Source organism: Prionailurus viverrinus, chromosome E3 (genome assembly GCF_022837055.1).
Source record: "Prionailurus viverrinus isolate Anna chromosome E3, UM_Priviv_1.0, whole genome shotgun sequence".
Classification (NCBI taxonomy): domain Eukaryota; kingdom Metazoa; phylum Chordata; class Mammalia; order Carnivora; family Felidae; genus Prionailurus; species Prionailurus viverrinus.
The window spans coordinates 12,914,316-12,922,382 of NC_062576.1; the positions used below are offsets into that span (position 1 = coordinate 12,914,316).

The following is an 8,067-nucleotide window of genomic DNA, read 5'->3' on the forward strand; positions in this document are numbered from 1 at the left end:
CAGTTGGTCTAGGGAAGAGTAAGAGGGTCTAGAATGGACGGAAGGAAGAAAAGAGGGACAGCTTCAAGAGTGTCCCTGGGCCTTAAGTCTCAGCTACTGATATTTTCACTAAATACCTAGAGCTTGAATTGTGGCTCCCCTGAACTTAGATCTTATGCCCCGAAACTCTTTTCTAAAAAGATTTTGCGGGGCACCTGGGTGGCTCAGTTGGTTAGGCGTCCGACTTTGGGTCATGATGTCGCAGTTTGGGATTGCGAGCCCTGCGTCGGGCTCTGTGCTGACAGCTCAGAGCCTGGAGACTGCTTCAGATTCTGTGTCTCCCCCTCTCTCTGCTTCTCCCCTGCCCATACTGTATTTCTCTCTGTCTCTCAATAATGAATAAATGTTAAAAAAAAAATTAAAATAAATAAATAAATAAATAAATAAATAAATAAATAAATAAATAAAATGTTTTTAAAAATAAATAAAATGATTTGGGGTGCTAAAATAGAACCACCAGCTTTTTCCTTTGCCAAAGCAAGGACAACGATAACAAATATGCTAGTGCCAGTTCACAAAATAATATTTAAATCCCCCAAATTTAGAAAGGGCAAAGTCTCAGGAGTGCCTGGGGGGATCAGTCGGTTAAGCGTCCAACTCTTGGTGTCAGCTCAGGTCATGATCTCACGGTTTGTGATTTCGAGCCCTGTGGCCAGCTCTGTGCTGACAGCATGGAGCCTACTTGGGATTCTCTCTCTCTCTCTCTCTCTCTCTCTCTCTCTGCTCCTCACTCGCTTGCATATGCACACGTGCACTCGTTGTCTCTCTCTCTCTCTCTCTCTCAAAATAAACATTTAAAAAACTTAAGAAAGAACAAAGTCTCAGAATAAAGGACATTCATCTGCATTGACTGCATATAGTTTTAATGGTGAAAGGTTGAAAGCTTTTCTTCTGGTATCAGGAATGAGATAATGGTGCCTACTCTCACCACTCCTATTCGACATAAGACTGGAAGTCCTAGCCTCAAGCGATCAAGCAAGAAAAAGAAATAAAAGGCATCCAAATAGGAAAGGAAGTAAAACCTGGTCTTTTTTTAAATGTTATTTAAATCCAAGTTAGTTAACAGCAGATGATAGGATCGTATATATACAGAATCCTAAAGCATCTACTAAAAAACTATTAGAACTAATAAATAAGGTCAGGTAAGTAATAGGATACAAAATCACCACGCAAAATCAGGTGTATTTCTTTTTTTTTTTTAACAACTTTTTAAATGTTTATTTATTTCTGAGACAGAGAGAAACAGAACACGAGTGGGGGAGGGGCAGAGAGAGAGGGAGACACAGACTCGGAAGCAGGCTCCAGGCTCTGAGCTGTCGGCCCAGAGCCCGACGCGGGGCTCGAACTCACAAACCGTGAGATCACGACCTGAGCCGAAGTTGGTTGTTCAACCCACTGAGCCACCCAGGTGCCCCCATCAGGTGTATTTCTATGAAAATATTCAGATATTTCTAACAATGAAATATCTGAAAAAGAAATAAAACACTCCCATTGACAATAGCATCAAAAACAAAATAGTTAGGAATACAGTTAGCCAGGGGGCGAAATAGCTGGACACTGAAAACTGTAATACAGATGAAAGAAACTGAAGAAGACACAAATGGTAAGCTATCCTGTGTCTGTGGATCAGAAAAATTAATATTGTTAAAATGTCCATACTACCCAAAGCCACCTGTAGTTTTAATGCAATCCCTATCAAGATTCCAATGGCTTGTTTTTTTACAGAAATAGAAAAACAATCCTAAGATTCATATGTAACCATAAAAGACCCCAAGTAGCCAAAGCAATCCTGAGAAAGAGTGAAGCTGGAGGTGCACACTTGCAGATATTAAACTGTATCACGACGTGATAGTGATCAAAACAGTATAGTATCGGCATATACACAGACACACAGACAAATGGAACACAATCAGAAGCCTGAAATAAATTCTTACGTATGTAGTAACTAATATTTGGCAAGAGAGCCCAGAATACTCAATGGGGAAAGGATAGTCTCTTCATAAACAGTGCTGAGTAAACTGGATAATTACGTGTAAGAGAAGGAAATTGCACCCTTGTCTTAAACCCCTCACAAAAATTAACCCAAAATCAATTAAAGACTTAAAGCTCCTAGAAGAAACTGTTAGGAAATGTCCTTGCCTTTGGTCTTGGCAACATTTTTTTGGATGGGACACCAAAAACACAGGTAACAAAAGCAAAAATAAATGGGACTACATCGAACTCAAAAGCTGCTGTGCAGCAAAGAAAACAAATCAACAAAATGAAAATGCAGGGGCGCCTGGGTGGCGCAGTCGGTTAAGCGTCCGACTTCAGCCAGGTCACGATCTCGCAGTCCGCGAGTTCGAGCCCCGCGTCGGGCTCTGTGCTAACGGCTCAGAGCCCGGAGCCTGTTTCCGATTCTGTGTCTCCCTCTCTCTCTGCCCCTCCCCCGTTCATGCTCTGTGTCTCTCTGCCCCAAAAATAAATAAACGTTGAAAAAGAAAAAAGAAAAAAAGAAAATGCAACCTACTGAGTGGGAGAAAATATTTGCAAACCATATATCTGATAAAGGGTTAATATCCAAAATATATAAGGAGCTCAGACAACTCAATAGCAAAAACCAAACAATGTGATTCCAAAATGGGCAGAGAAACTAGATGGACCATTTTCCAAAGAAGAGACACAAATGGCCACCAGGTACATAAAAAGATGCCCAATATCACTAATTGTCAGGGAAATGCAAACCAAAACCACAATGCGATGTCGCCTCACACCTGCCAGAATGGCTCTTATCAGGAAGATAAGCAATAACAAGGTTGTGGAGAAAAAAACAACCACCCGTGCACCATTGGTGGGAATGTAAATTGCTACGGCCACTGTGGAAAACAGTATACAAGTTCCTCAAAAAATTAAAACTGAAATCGTACATTACAGCAACTCCCCGCGAGAGATTTATCCAAAGGAATTGAAATTAGGATCTCAGAGAGAACTCATTGCACCATTATTCCCAATAACAAACAAATGGACACGATCTAAGTGCCTATTTGTGGACGAATGGATAAAGAAGATGTGAGATACATATATTATGCAGAGAAGATACATATTAGAATATCAGACAGCGTCAGAAAGAAAGGAAGGCTGCCATTTGCAATAACATGGATGGACTTCGAGGGCATCGTGCTAAGTGAAAGAAGTTAGACAGAGAAAGAAAAATAATATGTGATATCTATGATCTCACTTGTATGTGGCATTTTTAAAAAACCAAACTCGTAGAACGGTAGTTTCTAAGGGTTGGGGGGAGAGGGGAAATGGGGCAATGTTGGTCAGAGGGTACACATTCCCAGCTAACGGATGGATAAATTCTGCAGAGTATGATGCCTCTAGTTAACAATACTGTATTATACAGTGAAAGTTGCTAACAGAGTAGATCTTAAACGTTCTCAACACAAAAGAGAAATGGTAAGTACGTGAGATGATGGGGGTGTTAACCAACCGCACTGGGGTAATTATTTCACAATACTTCAGTTATCGTCACGTTATATGCTTTAAACTTACACAATGTGATATGTCAATTGTATCTCCGTAAAGCTAGGGGGGAAAGCTGCTAGAGATTTCATAAATAGAAAGTTATTTATTGGTTCTCTCTGTGCAGGTGGATATAGTAAATTCTTAAAACATGACGCTAAGGCTCAAAAAGCTCCTAAAGTTTTAGGTCTGTGCTGTGCTGGCACTTGCGTTTAAAACTTGGATGGATATTTGACATCTCCCCAACCACAGAAAGAAGGGGGGGAAATGGCATCCCAGGGCTCATGAAATAGAGCCCTAAAATGTCATTTACGAAAAGTGCTTTTTTGGATTACCTAGCCCAGGGCTCACAAATTGGTTTCATCGCACACATATACACCATCTGAGAAGGGGTGGCTGCCTGGGGTCGGGGGAGAAACGAGGCTGCGTCCAGGCCCAGAGGGGGAAATGCTGTGATAGAATTCCTTACCTCTACCGCGGGCTTGGGGGAAAAACAAACAAACAAAACTCCCTTGTCACGATCAGGGAAACCAAGGCAGTGAAGTGATTTCTCCAGTATAGCCCCTGGTCTCCAGCCCCTCCATCCCGTCCGCTACCCACCCCACCATGTTGTGTCGATGGACTAACCTCATTCACTTTCTTGGCTCTTGTGTTCTTACCAGTTCACACGGAACCTACCGAACCCCCACCCCGTGTGACACCTGCCAGCAATCCCCCATCTCTAGTCCTTTCCCTCCAAGCCTTTCTTTCTCCCTCTCTAATAGGCCGGAAACTCAGTCTGTAGCGTCCACCTGCTCCATGAGGCCCTCACAGGGAATTCTGTTCCTGGAACTTTCAGCGTACCTTATTGGAGCCACTGTCTGGTGGGCACGGTTTTGAAGGGACGCGTCTCGCCTCTTTGTCCTGGGCCGCGGTGCACGGACCTCCACCGGCGCTTACCGCCCTGGACTTAACTAGCGTTTGAGCTGTAGCTGTTCCTGTATTTACGAGCCATAAGGTCCTTTAGAGACAGGGGCTGGGCCTTTGTATGCTACACAGTGCATAACATAAGGCACAAAATAAATATTTGTGGAATGAGAAAACGAGAGGAGGTAATCAAGTCTCCTGTTACTCTTTTGGACTTGGGAGCTTTACGCCCAAAGTGCACGCTTTTTTTTTTTAATTTTTTTTTTTTTAACGTTTATTTATTTTTGGGACAGAGAGACACAGAGCATGAACGGGGGAGGGGCAGAGAGAGAGGGAGACACAGAATCGGAAACAGGCTCCGGGCTCTGAGCCATCAGCCCAGAGCCCGACGCGGGGCTCGAACTCCCGGACCGCGAGATCGTGACCTGGCTGAAGTCGGACGCTTAACCGACTGCGCCACCCAGGCGCCCCAAAGTGCACGCTTTTAAGTCTGAAGGAGAAAATGCATTTCACCTCCTCTCCACCACAGAACGCAGCCCCCACCCACGCTGCTGAAGTTTCCACACCATTTGCCCACGTAGTCTCCACGCATGCACCCCACAGCCCTCTTTGCTTAGCGGGGTGGTTTTCCAATTTTATTTTAGCATCAGAACTCTGGGGTCAAATGAGAGATTGGACAAACCCCAAAGATAAGACAGCAAAAAAGCAATGAAGTGAGGGCGCCAGGCTTACACTCCCCTTTGCCCCTTTCAGCAACCCCTGACTCGCCCGCACTGCACCCCCAAGTGCCCCCCACCCCCAGATCCCTCGGCCTCCCACTTGCCTCCCACTTGGGCCTTCCTCTCCTTCCCTCCAGCCCAGCCCCCACTCCACTGCCAGCTGAATATTTTAACACTAGTCCGGCCTTGACATCCTTTTAATCTGTCACTCTTTGGTGCCGTGAAGGCCGATCCCTCCTGGGGGCTCCCAGACACGGACGCAACTAGCCACACACCCAACCTACGCCGCCCTTCTTGCCTCCACCTACATCACTGGCTTCAACTGGATCCCCTATAGACACCATGCTATCTTCACTGTGGGGACTACCTGAGTCTGGGCTGCTCACCCACAGAGCCCTCCTCACCCTCTCCCTCTCCAAGGGGTCCATTATCCACCTCACCCCCACCCCCACCTCCGGCCACTTCCTTTGGATTCCCTCGCCTGGAGCCACCTTTCACCCGTGCCAAAATCCGGAGTCACCCCCAAACACTCCCTCTCCTCGGCCTCCCCCTGCACATCCAGCCCACCAGGACTTGGCCTCGGGAATGTATCTTAAACCCATGCCCCTCTCCTCCTCATGGGCACGGCCTTCTTTTGGATTCTTCCTTCTTTCCAGGATTTCCGGAAAACTTTCCAGATGGGTTTTCCTGCCTCACTAATCCACTTTGTCCCAAGCTGCAGGGCCATCCATCCAAAACACAGTGCCTCCCACGGCCATCCCAAATCTTTCAACAGCTCCCACTGGCTTTGTGTGAAGGTCCAAAGGTGAACACAAAAGGCTATTCGTGCTCTGTCCCTCTTCCTTCCGGGATCTCATCCCCTACCACGGCCCCAGGCTCAGCCAGCCGTTTGGTCTTCCCAAACCATCACCACTTTCCCATGGGGCCATCTCTCTCATCTCAGAGCAGACGGACATTCGGCCAAGATGGACAGAGTCTGTCGTTAAATACAGAAATGCGTTGGAACAACGCGGTAAGCAGCCAGAGGTCCCAGCCCCCAGGCGTCTCCTGCTCCTCCCACCCTTCCACCCCGCACCGCCAGCAAAGGAAGGGTGGATGACGAGCCCAGCAAGTGGCCAAGTTGTTAAATACTTTGGCTCTCATCCCTGCACAGACCACCCTTCTCCTCAGCCCTGATATCCTATAATTCTCCCTCCTCCAGCCTACCCCTCTCTGCGTTCCCACAGAAACTTCTCTGTGCTTCTGTCCCACAACTTGTCCCGCTATATTGTGATTTCTTACTCACCTCTCTCTCCCTCCCACTCAACCAGGAGCTCCTTGGGAGCTAGAGCCACATCGCAGATGCTCAACTAGTGTTGGGTGGACTGGACCCTCTGGCGATCCGGAAGGGTCCCACCTGCTGAAAGCTCTCCACTCTTCTGGTTGTGGTGCTCACGATTGTAGACTTCTGCACACCTAGCTCTCCCCAAGACTTGCTTCGTGCAGAGCTAAGCACATACTAGGTGCTGAATAAATGCTATTTCTGAGGCTAATATGCATGCTCCCCTTCCCCGCAGAATGAGGACATAACAGCCCTTCTTAGCTGAAATCAAGAGATCCAGCTGAAGCCAAGTAAACCAGGAACTAGCTGCCAAAAACAGCTAAGCACACTCATCCACACAGCTGGTGAGCCAAGAACCACTCGCCCCAGCTCTGCCTTGTAAAGGAGGAGCACTTCACAGCCCCCCTCCCCCACCCCTCTGGAAGCTTTTCCTCCTGCCCTTTGTGGAGATCCCAAATAAGACAGCCCAAAGCCAGCTAGAGAAAGATAAAGGAGTAGATCAAACAAGGCTCCTGTTTCAGCTACGTGGTGCTGTGTGTTTTCTAAAAGGAGAGAGAAAACAGAATCAAAAGAATGTCTCTTCGCTTTCAGAGACAAGCACGAGCGAAATCGCCCAAGCTTCCCCACCTTCAGCAGATTTCTCCTAACAGGCCTGGGAACACAGGGAGAGGGTGGATGAGGGTGGATGTTGGAGGGGAGGGAGGAGGGTTGGGAAGAAGAGAGGGAGGGAGCAGGGAGAAGGGCAGGAGGAGGGAAAACAGGGAGGAGGGGAGGGAGAAAGACAGGGAGGAGGGGTGGGAGGAGGGCAGGGAGGAGACCAGGGAGGAGGGGAGGGAAGAGGGGAAGGAGGGGGCAGGGAGGAGGAGGCAGGAGGAAGGCAAACAGGGAGGAGGTAGGGAGGAGGGGAGAAAGGAGGGAGGGAGGAGCGGGGGAGGAGGGCAGGGAAGAGAACAGGGAGGAGCAAGGGAGTACGGAGGAGGAGGAGGGAGCACAGGGAGGGAAGTAATGCAGGGAAGCATGCAGGGAGGAAAGGAAGAACACAGGATCAGCAGCTACTACAGGCCAGGCCCTCGGCCAAGTGCTTTGCACGCGTCCTCTCCCTGAACCATGAAAACAGCCCTCCAAGCTTGGTATGATTCGGTCTCAAAGCAGAGGGAACTGAGGCTCGGGAAGTCCTCTGGTTTGCCCAGTGGCCGAAGGCTCGCAGGAGGCAGAGCTGGAAAGATAGGCCTGGAACTCTGGTTCTGACAGGCTCCTGGGCACTGCCCCCTCTCCCCCTCCCCTGGGGTTTGCCCCAGCCCGCAGCACCTCCGAGGCCTGCCTGCCGGCCAGCCACCCTCCCCACCGTGTGCCTGGCGGAGCGGGTCCCCGCCCACTGTGGCTTCTCGTCCTCGAGGGAATTCGCTCAACACCCGCATGTGCACGTGTGATTTTCACAAGGTCAGAGCTGAAGATTAATAGTGGATGGGGGGGATTCAGGACCGCACCGTCTCCGTGCACCCAAAGCAAGTGGAGAACTAGGACGGCCCGTGGTTGGAGCGTCTGTCCCAAATGTCACCTACGCTGGCCAGGCCTCCC

The 8,067-nt window shown here is 48.6% G+C and overlaps 1 long non-coding RNA gene across 1 annotated transcript in view; it reads right to left on the bottom strand.

Annotated features, from left to right (window-relative positions):
• Nucleotides 1–6,756, bottom strand: part of LOC125154586 (uncharacterized) — a 152,791-nt gene extending 146,035 nt beyond the window's left edge. The window contains exon 1 of the long non-coding RNA XR_007147844.1: nucleotides 6,454–6,756. This is a non-coding gene — a long non-coding RNA (uncharacterized LOC125154586). The remainder of the gene's footprint in view (nucleotides 1–6,453) is intronic.
• Nucleotides 6,757–8,067: the final 1,311 nt, after the last annotated feature.